Source organism: Pseudophryne corroboree, chromosome 2 (genome assembly GCF_028390025.1).
Source record: "Pseudophryne corroboree isolate aPseCor3 chromosome 2, aPseCor3.hap2, whole genome shotgun sequence".
Taxonomy (NCBI): Eukaryota; Metazoa; Chordata; class Amphibia; order Anura; family Myobatrachidae; genus Pseudophryne; species Pseudophryne corroboree.
Window position 1 is genome coordinate 801,383,018 of NC_086445.1, and position 12,836 is coordinate 801,395,853.

At 31.0% G+C, this 12,836-nt stretch overlaps 12 non-coding genes and 2 pseudogenes across 12 annotated transcripts; all 14 read right to left on the reverse strand.

The window, feature by feature from the left end:
- Positions 1-680: 680 nt before the first annotated feature.
- LOC135053378 (small nucleolar RNA U3) lies at positions 681-893 on the reverse strand. The gene has a single exon (XR_010242737.1). It is a non-coding gene; the product is annotated as a small nucleolar RNA U3 (small nucleolar RNA).
- Positions 894-1,547: 654 nt separating this feature from the next.
- On the reverse strand, positions 1,548-1,760 carry LOC135053482 (small nucleolar RNA U3). Its single transcript, XR_010242827.1, has one exon. It is a non-coding gene; the product is annotated as a small nucleolar RNA U3 (small nucleolar RNA).
- A 653-nt stretch (positions 1,761-2,413) lies between these two features.
- LOC135053168 (small nucleolar RNA U3) lies at positions 2,414-2,626 on the reverse strand. The gene has a single exon (XR_010242553.1). It is a non-coding gene; the product is annotated as a small nucleolar RNA U3 (small nucleolar RNA).
- A 654-nt stretch (positions 2,627-3,280) lies between these two features.
- Positions 3,281-3,541, reverse strand: LOC135053902 (small nucleolar RNA U3; annotated as a pseudogene).
- A 652-nt stretch (positions 3,542-4,193) lies between these two features.
- Positions 4,194-4,378, reverse strand: LOC135054045 (small nucleolar RNA U3; annotated as a pseudogene).
- Positions 4,379-5,031: 653 nt separating this feature from the next.
- On the reverse strand, positions 5,032-5,244 carry LOC135053287 (small nucleolar RNA U3). The gene has a single exon (XR_010242657.1). It is a non-coding gene; the product is annotated as a small nucleolar RNA U3 (small nucleolar RNA).
- A 653-nt stretch (positions 5,245-5,897) lies between these two features.
- On the reverse strand, positions 5,898-6,110 carry LOC135053480 (small nucleolar RNA U3). Its single transcript, XR_010242825.1, has one exon. It is a non-coding gene; the product is annotated as a small nucleolar RNA U3 (small nucleolar RNA).
- A 655-nt stretch (positions 6,111-6,765) lies between these two features.
- LOC135053744 (small nucleolar RNA U3) lies at positions 6,766-6,978 on the reverse strand. Its single transcript, XR_010243056.1, has one exon. It is a non-coding gene; the product is annotated as a small nucleolar RNA U3 (small nucleolar RNA).
- A 655-nt stretch (positions 6,979-7,633) lies between these two features.
- On the reverse strand, positions 7,634-7,849 carry LOC135053770 (small nucleolar RNA U3). Its single transcript, XR_010243079.1, has one exon. It is a non-coding gene; the product is annotated as a small nucleolar RNA U3 (small nucleolar RNA).
- Positions 7,850-8,503: 654 nt separating this feature from the next.
- LOC135053759 (small nucleolar RNA U3) lies at positions 8,504-8,716 on the reverse strand. Its single transcript, XR_010243069.1, has one exon. It is a non-coding gene; the product is annotated as a small nucleolar RNA U3 (small nucleolar RNA).
- Positions 8,717-9,370: 654 nt separating this feature from the next.
- Positions 9,371-9,583, reverse strand: LOC135053793 (small nucleolar RNA U3). Its single transcript, XR_010243099.1, has one exon. It is a non-coding gene; the product is annotated as a small nucleolar RNA U3 (small nucleolar RNA).
- A 653-nt stretch (positions 9,584-10,236) lies between these two features.
- On the reverse strand, positions 10,237-10,449 carry LOC135053664 (small nucleolar RNA U3). The gene has a single exon (XR_010242987.1). It is a non-coding gene; the product is annotated as a small nucleolar RNA U3 (small nucleolar RNA).
- Positions 10,450-11,102: 653 nt separating this feature from the next.
- On the reverse strand, positions 11,103-11,315 carry LOC135053073 (small nucleolar RNA U3). The gene has a single exon (XR_010242471.1). It is a non-coding gene; the product is annotated as a small nucleolar RNA U3 (small nucleolar RNA).
- Positions 11,316-11,968: 653 nt separating this feature from the next.
- On the reverse strand, positions 11,969-12,181 carry LOC135054023 (small nucleolar RNA U3). The gene has a single exon (XR_010243302.1). It is a non-coding gene; the product is annotated as a small nucleolar RNA U3 (small nucleolar RNA).
- Between the last annotated feature and the right edge of the window lie 655 nt (positions 12,182-12,836).

The window sequence follows — 12,836 nt, forward strand, 5'->3', positions numbered from 1 at the left end:
CATAGGCGGAGGTTAGTTTGTCGCACGGGCTGAAAAAAGCATCTTCGTCTGATCAACTCGTAATGAGGCCCTTTATTTGGAAATATTTTATCATTGCAAAATCTTATAATATGTTCTTTTACTCTATAGCACTAAGGTTTTTATTAACTTATTATTTAATTTCACTTTAGATTTCATTCACCTCTGTGCTTTGAGCAACATACTGTATAGTAAGCAGGGACGTGCCCACCGCACGTCACTGATAGTAACATCCCCCAGCCAGGATAAAATCTGTAACCCCCAAGGAGTCTACTTCAAAGGCCTCTCACACTGAGATTTTCACACCTACACAATTAGCAATTAGACTTTAAAGCTGGCCATACTGATTACAGTGTCTATTTAACAGCAATGTTAGTGCAAAGTAATGTTACATGATGCACTGGCCACCCAGTGGTGAAACTATCAATTGTCACGAATTGTCACGGCACAATATGACGGCACAAAAGCACAAGGAATATATGTCATGCCAAATTTACTACCATAGCTCTGTTTTCAGAAAGGTAATAGTGGACACATCTGTATATCATAAAAAACATTCTGATTCAGGAATGTTGAAACATCAATGCGTATTCTTCAAGGATATTAAACATTATACAAACTTAGTTTTAAATAACCATAGTTGATTTTAAAGTGTGTAATCAGCCACTCTGAATGAGCCCTCTTCTACCACTTATTTATTAAGAAGTAGGACAGTCATCAAAAGCTAACAACATCTGCATGAAACAGAGTTGCTAACTGCCTTCATGCTGAGAAGAGAGCTCTTAATCTCATCATGGTGGTTGGCGAGTTTGCTCACCTTCAAGCACATTTCTCCCATCATTGCCTATAGAAATGATCCCTGAAAGTATAGTCTTAAATACATTTTGTTGATGGTTTAGATAGGCCATATGAATTCCTCTTTTAACTCATGGAGACATTTTTGGACCCATTCATAAAACTTGATATAGAAATTGTCAACCAATTTTCAGTTGCATAACATTCTCCACAAATTTCAGACTACAATTCATTCACTATCATATACTGAATGATTTTCTGTGAGAGTAGACACATTTTAAGATTGTATTAGGTAACATGTTATACTTTTTGTATATATAAACTTGTTTAAGCCAAAATATTAATCAGAACACTTAACAATGAAACCAATGCACTAATAGCATTGGTACTTCAAAATTTCTTATATTGCATATAGGAAATAAACTAGTGGCTTGCATTAATTGCTGATTTGCTAAAGAATTAAACAATTATTAAACAAACACACTGCAAACAAAAGATTCTTTTAAGGAAAGCACACTTTACATTTTTCAAGTCCTCATTGACATGAACCACTTAAAGAAGGTTACAATTAAAATGTAAAATAATACTCTTAGACATTGCTTTTATTCCTATATCATAAAAAAAACATTCTGATTCAGGAATGTTGAAACATCAATGCGTATTCTTTCAAGGATATTAAACATTATACAAACTTAGTTTTAAATAACCATAGTTGATTTTAAAGTGTGTAATCAGCCACTCTGAATGAGCCCTATTCTACCACTTCTTTATTAAGAAGTAGGACAGTCATCAAAAGCTAACAACATCTGCATGAAACAGAGTTGCTAACTGCCTTCATGCTGAGAAGAGAGCTCTTAATCTCATCATGGTGGTTGGCGAGTTTTGACACTTTCAAGCACATTTCTCCCATCATTGCCTATAGAAATGATCCCTGAAAGTATAATCTTAGCTACATTTGGTTGATGGTTTAGATAGGCCATATAAATTCCTCTTTTAACTCATGGTGACATTTTAGGACCCATGCATAAAACTTGATATAGAAATTGTCAACCAATATTCAGTTGCATTACATTCTCCACAAATTTTCAGACTACAATTCATTCACTATCATATACTGAATGATTTTCTGTGAGAGTAGACACATTTTAAGATTGTATTAGGTAACATATTATAATTTTTGCATATATAAATTTGTTTAAACCAAAATATTAAACAGAACACTTAACAATGAAACCAATGCACTAATAGCATTGGTACTTCAAAATTTCTTATATTGCATATAGGAAATAAACTAGTGGCTTGCATTAATTGCTGATTTGCAAAAGAATTAAACAATTATTAAACAAATACACTGCAAACAAAAGGTTCTTTTAAGGAAAGCACACTTTACATTTTTCAAGTCCTCATTGACATGAACCACTTAAAGAAGGTTACAATTAAAATGTAAAATAATACTCTTAGACATTGCTTTAATTGCTATATCATAAAAAACATTCTGATTCAGGAATGTTGAAACATCAATGCGTATTCTTTCAAGGATATTAAACATTATACAAACTTAGTTTTAAATAACCATAGTTGATTTTAAAGTGTGTAATCAGCCACTCTGAATGAGCCCTCTTCTACCACTTCTTTATTAAGAAGTAGGACAGTCATCAAAAGCTAACAACATCTGCATGAAACAGAGTTGCTAACTGCCTTCATGCTGAGAAGAGAGCTCTTAAACTCATCATGGTGGTTGGCGAGTTTGGACACTTTCAAGCACATTTCTCCCATCATTGCCTATAGAAATGATCCCTGAAAGTATAGTTTTAAAAACATTTTGTTGATGGTTTAGATAGGCCATATGAATTCCTCTTTTAACTCATGGTGACATTTTTGGACCCATTCATAAAACTTGATATAGAAATTGTCAACCAATTTTCAGTTGCATAACATTCTCCACAAATTTTCAGACTACAATTCATTCACTATCATATACTGAATGATTTTCTGTGAGAGTAGACACATTCTAAGATTGTATTAGGTAACATGTTTTCATTTTTGCATATATAAACTTGTTTAAGCCAAAATTTTAAACAGAACACTTAACAATGAAACCAATGCACTAATAGCATTGGTACTTCAAAATTTCTTATATTGCATATAGGAAATAAACTAGTGGCTTGCATTAATTGCTGATTTGCTAAAGAATTAAACAATTATTAAACAAATACACTGCAAACAAAATGTTCTTTTAAGGAAAGCACACTTTACATTTTTCAAGTCCTCATTGACATGAACCACTTAAAGAAGGTTACAATTAAAATGTAAAATAAAACTCTTAGACATTGCTTTTATTCCTATATCATAAAAAAACATTCTGATTCAGGAATGTTGAAACATCAATGCGTATTCTTTCAAGGATATTAAACATTATACAAACTAACTTTTAAATAACCATAGTTGATTTTAAAGTGTGTAATCAGCCACTCTGAACGAGCCCTCTTCTACCACTTCTTTATTAAGAAGTAGGACAGTCATCAAAAGCTAACAACATCTGCATGAAACAGAGTTACTAACTGCCTTCATGCTGAGAAGAAAACAGAGTTACTAAACAGAGTTACTAACTGCCTTCATGCTGAGAAGAGAGCTCTTAAACTCATCATGGTGGTTGATGAGTTTAGACACTTTCAAACACATTTCTCCCATCATTGCCTATAGAAATGATCCCTGGAAGTATAGTCTTAATTACATTTTGTAGATGGTTTAGATTAGCCATATGAATTCCTCTTTTAACTCATGGAGACATTTTTGGACCCATTCATAAAACTTGATATAGAAATTGTCAACCAATTTTCAGTTGCATAACATTCTCCACAAATTTTCAGACTACAATTCATTCACTATCATATACTGAATGATTTTCTGTGAGAGTAGACACATTTTAAGATTGTATTAGGTAACATATTATAATTTTTGCATATATAAATTTATTTAAACCAAAATATTAAACAGAACACTTAACAATGAAACCAATGCACTAATAGCATTGGTACTTCAAAATTTCTTATATTGCATATAGGAAATAAACTAGTGGCTTGCATTAATTGCTGATTTGCAAAAGAATTAAACAATTATTAAACAAATACACTGCAAACAAAAGGTTCTTTTAAGGAAAGCACACTTTACATTTTTCAAGTCCTCATTGACATGAACCACTTAAAGAAGGTTAAAATTAAAATGTAAAATAATACTCTTAGACATTGCTTTAATTGCTATATCATAAAAACATTCTGATTCAGGAATGTTGAAACATCAATGCATATTCTTTCAAGGATATTAAACATTATACAAACTTAGTTTTAAATAACCATAGTTGATTTTAAAGTGTGTAATCAGTCACTCTGAATGAGCCCTCTTCTACCACTTCTTTATTAAGAAATAGGACAGTCATCAAAAGCTAACTGCCTTCATGCTGAGAAGAGAGCTCTTAAACTCATCATGGTGGTTGGCGAGTTTGGACACTTTCAAGCACATTTCTCCCATCATTGCCTATAGAAATGATCCCTGAAAGTATAGTCTTAAATACATTTTGTTGATGGTTTAGATAGGCCATATGAATTCCTCTTTTAACTCATGGTGACATTTTTGGACCCATTCATAAAACTTGATATAGAAATTGTCAACCAATTTTCAGTTACATAACATTATCCACAAATTTTCAGACTACAATTCATTCACTATCATATACTGAATGATTTTCTGTGAGAGTAGACACATTTTAAGATTGTATTAGGTAACATATTATAATTTTTGCATATATAAACTTGTTTAAGCCAAAATATTAAACAGAACACTTAACAATGAAACCAATGCACTAATAGCATTGGTACTTCAAAATTTCTTATATTGCATATAGGAAATAAACTAGTGGCTTGCATTAATTGCTGATTTGCTAAAGAATTAAACAATTATTAAACAAATACACTGCAAACAAAATGTTCTTTTAAGGAAAGCACACTTTACATTTTTCAAGTCCTCATTGACATGAACCACTAAAAGAAGGTTACAATTAAAATGTAAAATAATACTCTTAGACATTGCTTTTATTCCTATATCATAAAAAACATTCTGATTCAGGAATGTTGAAACATCAATGCGTATTCTTTTAAGGATATTAAACATTATACAAACTTAGTTTTAAATAACCATAGTTGATTTTAAAGTGTGTAATCAGCCACTCTGAATGAGCCCTCTTCTACCACTTCTTTATTAAGAAGTAGGACAGTCATCAAAAGCTAACAACATCTGCATGAAACAGAGTTGCTAACTGCCTTCATGCTGAGAAGAGAGCTCTTAAACTCATCATGGTGGTTGATGAGTTTAGACACTTTCAAACACATTTCTCCCATCATTGCCTATAGAAATGATCCCTGGAAGTATAATCTTAGTTACATTTTGTAGATGGTTTAGATTAGCCATATGAATTCCTCTTTTAACTCATGGTGACATTTTTGGACCCATTCATAAAACTTGATATAGAAATTGTCAACCAATTTTCAGTTACATAACATTATCCACAAATTTTCAGACTACAATTCATTCACTATCATATACTGAATGATTTTCTGTGAGAGTAGACACATTTTAAGATTGTATTAGGTAACATATTATAATTTTTGCGTATATAAACTTGTTTAAGCCAAAATATTAAACAGAACACTTAACAATGAAACCAATGCACTAATAGCATTGGTACTTCAAAATTTCTTATATTGCATATAGGAAATAAACTAGTGGCTTGCATTAATTGCTGATTTGCTAAAGAATTAAACAATTATTAAACAAATACACTGCAAACAAAATGTTCTTTTAAGGAAAGCACACTTTACATTTTTCAAGTCCTCATTGACATGAACCACTAAAAGAAGGTTACAATTAAAATGTAAAATAATACTCTTAGACATTGCTTTTATTCCTATATCATAAAAAACATTCTGATTCCGTAATGTTGAAACATCAATGCGTATTCTTTTAAGGATATTAAACATTACACAAACTTAGTTCTAAATAACCATAGTTGATTTTAAAGTGTGTAATCAGCCACTCTGAATGAGCCCTCTTCTACCACTTCTTTATTAAGGAGTAGGACAGTCATCAAAAGCAAACAACATCTGCATGAAACAGAGTTGCTAACTGCCTTCATGCTGAGAAGAGAGCTCTTAAACTCATCATGGTGGTTGGCGAGTTTGGACACTTTCAAGCACATTTCTCCCATCATTGCCTATAGAAATGATCCCTGAAAGTATAGACTTAAATACATTTTGTTGATGGTTTAGATAGGCCATATGAATTCCTCTTTTAACTCATGGAGACATTTTTGGACCCATTCATAAAACTTGATATAGAAATTGTCAACCAATTTTCAGTTGCATAACATTCTCCACAAATTTTCAGACTACAATTCATTCACTATCATATACTGAATGATTTTCTGTGAGAGTAGACACATTTTAAGATTGTATTAGGTAACATGTTTTCATTTTTGCATATATAAACTTGTTTAAGCCAAAATATTAAACAGAACACTTAACAATGAAACCAATGCACTAATAGCATTGGTACTTCAAAATTTCTTATATTGCATATAGGAAATAAACTAGTGGCTTGCATTAATTGCTGATTTGCTAAAGAATTAAACAATTATTAAACAAATACACTGCAAACAAAAGGTTCTTTTAAGGAAAGCACACTTTACATTTTTCAAGTCCTCATTGACATGAACCACTTAACGAAGGTTACAATTAAAATGTAAAATAATACTCTTAGACATTGCTTTTATTCCTATATCATAAAAAAAACATTCTGATTCAGGAATGTTGAAATATCAATGCGTATTCTTTCAAGGATATTAAACATTATACAAACTTAGTTTTAAATAACCATAGTTGATTTTAAAGTGTGTAATCAGCCACTCTGAATGAGCCCTATTCTACCACTTCTTTATTAAGAAGTAGGACAGTCATCAAAAGCTAACAACATCTGCATGAAACAGAGTTGCTAACTGCCTTCATGCTGAGAAGAGAGCTCTTAAACTCATTATGGTGGTTGGCGAGTTTGGACACATTCAAGCACATTTCTCCCATCATTGCCTATAGAAATGATCCCTGAAAGTATAGTCTTAAATACATTTTGTTGATGGTTTAGATAGGCCATATGAATTCCTCTTTTAACTCATGGAGACATTTTTGGACCCATTCATAAAACTTGATATAGAAATTGTCAACCAATTTTCAGTTGCATAACATTCTCCACAAATTTTCAGACTACAATTCATTCACTATCATATACTGAATGATTTTCTGTGAGAGTAGACACATTTTAAGATTGTATTAGGTAACATGTTTTCATTTTTGCATATATAAACTTGTTTAAGCCAAAATATTAAACAGAACACTTAACAATGAAACCAATGCACTAATAGCATTGGTACTTCAAAATTTCTTATATTGCATATAGGAAATAAACTAGTGGCTTGCATTAATTGCTGATTTGCTAAAGAATTAAACAATTATTAAACAAATACACTGCAAACAAAAGGTTCTTTTAAGGAAAGCACACTTTACATTTTTCAAGTCCTCATTGACATGAACCACTTAAAGAAGGTTACAATTAAAATGTAAAATAATACTCTTAGACATTGCTTTTATTCCTATATCATAAAAAAAACATTCTGATTCAAGAATGTTGAAACATCAATGCGTATTCTTTCAAGGATATTAAACATTATACAAACTTAGTTTTAAATAACCATAGTTGATTTTAAAGTGTGTAATCAGCCACTCTGAATGAGCCCTCTTCTACCACTTCTTTATTAAGAAGTAGGACAGTCATCAAAAGCTAACAACATCTGCATGAAACAGAATTGCTAACTGCCTTCATGCTGAGAAGAGAGTTCTTAAACTCATCATGGTGGTGGTTGGCGAGTTTGGACACTTTCAAGCACATTTCTCCCATCATTGCCTATAGAAATGATCCCTGAAAGTATAGTCTTAAATACACTTTGTTGATGGTTTAGATAGGCCATATGAATTCCTCTTTTAACTCATGGTGACATTTTTGGACCCATTCATAAAACTTGATATAGAAATTGTCAACCAATTTTCAGTTGCATAACATTCTCCACAAATTTTCAGACTACAATTCATTCACTATCATATACTGAATGATTTTCTGTGAGAGTAGACACATTTTAAGATTGTATTAGGTAACATGTTATCATTTTTGCATATATAAACTTGTTTAAGCCAAAATATTAAACAGAACACTTAACAATGAAACCAATGCACTAATAGCATTGGTACTTCAAAATTTCTTATATTGCATATAGGAAATAAACTAGTGGCTTGCATTAATTGCTGATTTGCTAAAGAATTAAACAATTATTAAACAAATACACTGCAAACAAAATGTTCTTTTAAGGAAAGCACACTTTACATTTTTCAAGTCCTCATTGACATGAACCAATTAAAGAAGGTTACAATTAAAATGTAAAATAATACTCTTAGACATTGCTTTTATTCCTATATCATAAAAAAACATTCTGATTTAGGAATGTTGAAACATCAATGCGTATTATTTCAAGGATATTAAACATTATACAAACTTACTTTTAAATAACCATAGTTGATTTTAAAGTGTGTAATCAGCCACTCTGAATGAGCCCTCTTCTACCACTGCTTTATTAAGAAGTAGGACAGTCATCAAAAGCTAACAACATCTGCATGAAACAGAGTTGCTAACTGCCTTCATGCTGAGAAGAGAGCTCTTAAACTCATCATGGTGGTTTGCGAGTTTGGACACTTTCAAGCACATTTCTCCCATTATTGCCTATAGAAATGATCCCTGAAAATATAGTCTTAAATACATTTTGTTGATGGTTTAGATAGGCCATATGAATTCCTCTTTTAACTCATGGAGACATTTTTGGACCCATTCATAAAACTTGATATAGAAATTGTCAACCAATTTTCAGTTGCATAACATTCTCCACAAATTTTCAGACTACAATTCATTCACTATCATATACTGAATGATTTTCTGTGAGAGTAGACACATTTTAATATTGTATTAGGTAACATGTTATACTTTTTGCATATATAAACTTGTTTAAGCCAAAATATTAATCAGAATACTTAACAATGAAACCAATGCACTAATAGCATTGGTACTTCAAAATTTCTTATATTGCATATAGGAAATAAACTAGTGGCTTGCATTAATTGCTGATTTGCTAAAGAATTAAACAATTATTAAACAAATACACTGCAAACAAAAGGTTCTTTTAAGGAAAGCACACTTTACATTTTTCAAGTCCTCATTGACATGAACCACTTAAAGAAGGTTACAATTAAAATGTAAAATAATACTCTTAGACATTGCTTTTATTCCTATATCATAAAAAAACATTCTGATTCAGGAATGTTGAAACATCAATGCGTATTCTTTCAAGGATATTAAACATTATACAAACTTAGTTTTAAATAACCATAGTTGATTTTAAAGTGTGTAATCAGCCACTCTGAATGAGCCCTATTCTACCACTTCTTTATTAAGAAGTAGGACAGTCATCAAAAGCTAACAACATCTGCATGAAACAGAGTTGCTAACTGCCTTCATGCTGAGAAGAGAGCTATTAATCTCATCATGGTGGTTGGCGAGTTTTGACACTTTCAAGCACATTTCTCCCATCATTGCCTATAGAAATGATCCCTGAAAGTATAATCTTAGCTACATTTTGTTGATGGTTTAGATAGGCCATATAAATTCCTCTTTTAACTCATGGTGACATTTTAGGACCCATGCATAAAACTTGATATAGAAATTGTCAACCAATTTTCAGTTGCATAACATTCTCCACAAATTTTCAGACTACAATTCATTCACTATCATATACTGAATGATTTTCTGTGAGAGTAGACACATTTTAAGATTGTATTAGGTAACATATTATAATTTTTGCATATATAAATTTGTTTAAACCAAAATATTAAACAGAACACTTAACAATGAAACCAATGCACTAATAGCATTGGTACTTCAAAATTTCTTATATTGCATATAGGAAATAAACTAGTGGCTTGCATTAATTGCTGATTTGCAAAAGAATTAAACAATTATTAAACAAATACACTGCAAACAAAAGGTTCTTTTAAGGAAAGCACACTTTACATTTTTCAAGTCATCATTGACATCAACCACTTAAAGAAGGTTAAAATTAAAATGTAAAATAATACTCTTAGACATTGCTTTAATTGCTATATCATAAAAAACATTCTGATTCAGGAATGTTGAAACATCAATGCGTATTTTTTCAAGGATATTAAACATTATACAAACTTAGTTTTAAATAACCATAGTTGATTTTAAAGTGTGTAATCAGCCACTCTGAATGAGCCCTCTTCTACCACTTCTTTATTAAGAAGTAGGACAGTCATCAAAAGCTAACAACATCTGCATGAAACAGAGTTGCTAACTGCCTTCATGCTGAGAAGAGAGCTCTTAAACTCATCATGGTGGTTGATGAGTTTGGACACTTTCAAACACATTTCTCCCATCATTGCCTATAGAAATGATCCCTGGAAATATAGCCTTAATTACATTTTGTAGATGGTTTAGATTAGCCATATGAATTCCTCTTTTAACTCATGGTGACATTTTTGGACCCATTCATAAAACTTGATATAGAAATTGTCAACCAATTTTCAGTTACATAACATTATCCACAAATTTTCAGACTACAATTCATTCACTATCATATACTGAATGATTTTCTGTGAGAGTAGACACATTTTAAGATTGTATTAGGTAACATATTATAATTTTTGCATATATAAACTTGTTTAAGCCAAAATATTAAACAGAACACTTAACAATGAAACCAATGCACTAATAGCATTGGTACTTCAAAATTTCTTATATTGCATATAGGAAATAAACTAGTGGCTTGCATTAATTGCTGATTTGCTAAAGAATTAAACAATTATTAAACAAATACACTGCAAACAAAATGTTCTTTTAAGGAAAGCACACGTTACATTTTTCAAGTCCTCATTGACATGAACCACTAAAAGAAGGTTACAATTAAAATGTAAAATAATACTCTTAGACATTGCTTTTATTCCTATATCATAAAAAACATTCTGATTCCGTAATGTTGAAACATCAATGCGTATTCTTTCAAGGATATTGAACATTATACAAACTTAGTTTTAAATAACCATAGTTGATTTTAAAGTGTGTAATCAGCCACTCTGAATGAGCCCTCTTCTACCACTTCTTTATTAAGAAGTAGGACAGTCATCAAAAGCTAACAACATCTGCATGAAACAGAGTTGCTAACTGCCTTCATGCTGAGAAGAGAGCTCTTAAACTCATCATGGTGGTTGGCGAGTTTGGACACTTTCAAGCACATTTCTCCTATCATTGCCTATAGAAATGATCCCTGAAAGTATAGTCTTAAATACATTTTGTTGATGGTTTAGATAGGCCATATGAATTCCTCTTTTAACTCATGGAGACATTTTTGGACCCATTCATAAAACTTGATATAGAAATTGTCAACCAATTTTCAGTTGCATAACATTCTCCACACATTTTCAGACTACAATTCATTCACTATCATATACTGAATGATTTTCTGTGAGAGTAGACACATTTTAAGATTGTATTAGGTAACATGTTTTCATTTTTGCATATATAAACTTGTTTAAGCCAAAATATTAAACAGAACACTTAACAATGAAACCAATGCACTAATAGCATTGGTACTTCAAAATTTCTTATATTGCATATAGGAAATAAACTAGTGGCTTGCATTAATTGCTGATTTGCTAAAGAATTAAACAATTATTAAACAAATACACTGCAAACAAAAGGTTCTTTTAAGGAAAGCACACTTTACATTTTTCAAGTCCTCATTGACATGAACCACTTAAAGAAGGTTACAATTAAAATGTAAAATAATACTCTTAGACATTGCTTTTATTCCTATATCATAAAAAACATTCTGATTCAGGAATGTTGAAACATCAATGTGTATTCTTTCAAGGATATTAAACATTATACAAACTTAGTTTTAAATAACCATAGTTGATTTTAAAGTGTGTAATCAGCCACTCTGATTACACACTATTCTACCACTTCTTTATTAAGAAGTAGGACAGTCATCAAAAGCTAACAACATCTGCATGAAACAGAGTTGCTAACTGCCTTCATGCTGAAAAGAGAGCTCTTAATCTCATCATGGTGGTTGGCGAGTTTTGACACATTCAAGCACATTTCTCCCATCATTGCCTATAGAAATGATCCGTGAAAGTATAATCTTAGCTACATTTTGTTGATGGTTTAGATAGGCCATATGAATTCCTCTTTTAACTCATGGTGACATTTTTGGACCCATTCATAAAACTTGATATAGAAATTGTCAACCAATTTTCAGTTGCATAACATTCTCCACAAATTTTCAGACTACAATTCATTCACTATCATATACTGAATGATTTTCTGTGAGAGTAGACACATTTTAAGATTGTATTAGGTAACATGTTTTCATTTTTGCATATATAAACTTGTTTAAGCCAAAATATTAAACAGAACACTTAACAATGAAACCAATGCACTAATAGCATTGGTACTTCAAAATTTCTTATATTGCATATAGGAAATAAACTAGTGGCTTGCATTAATTGCTGATTTGCTAAAGAATTAAACAATTATTAAACAAATACACTGCAAACAAAAGGTTCTTTTAAGGAAAGCACACTTTACATTTTTCAAGTCCTCATTGACATGAACCACTTAAAGAAGGTTACAATTAAAATGTAAAATAATACTCTTAGACATTGCTTTTATTCCTATATCATAAAAAAAACATTCTGATTCAAGAATGTTGAAACATCAATGCGTATTCTTTCAAGGATATTAAACATTATACAAACTTAGTTTTAAATAACCATAGTTGATTTTAAAGTGTGTAATCA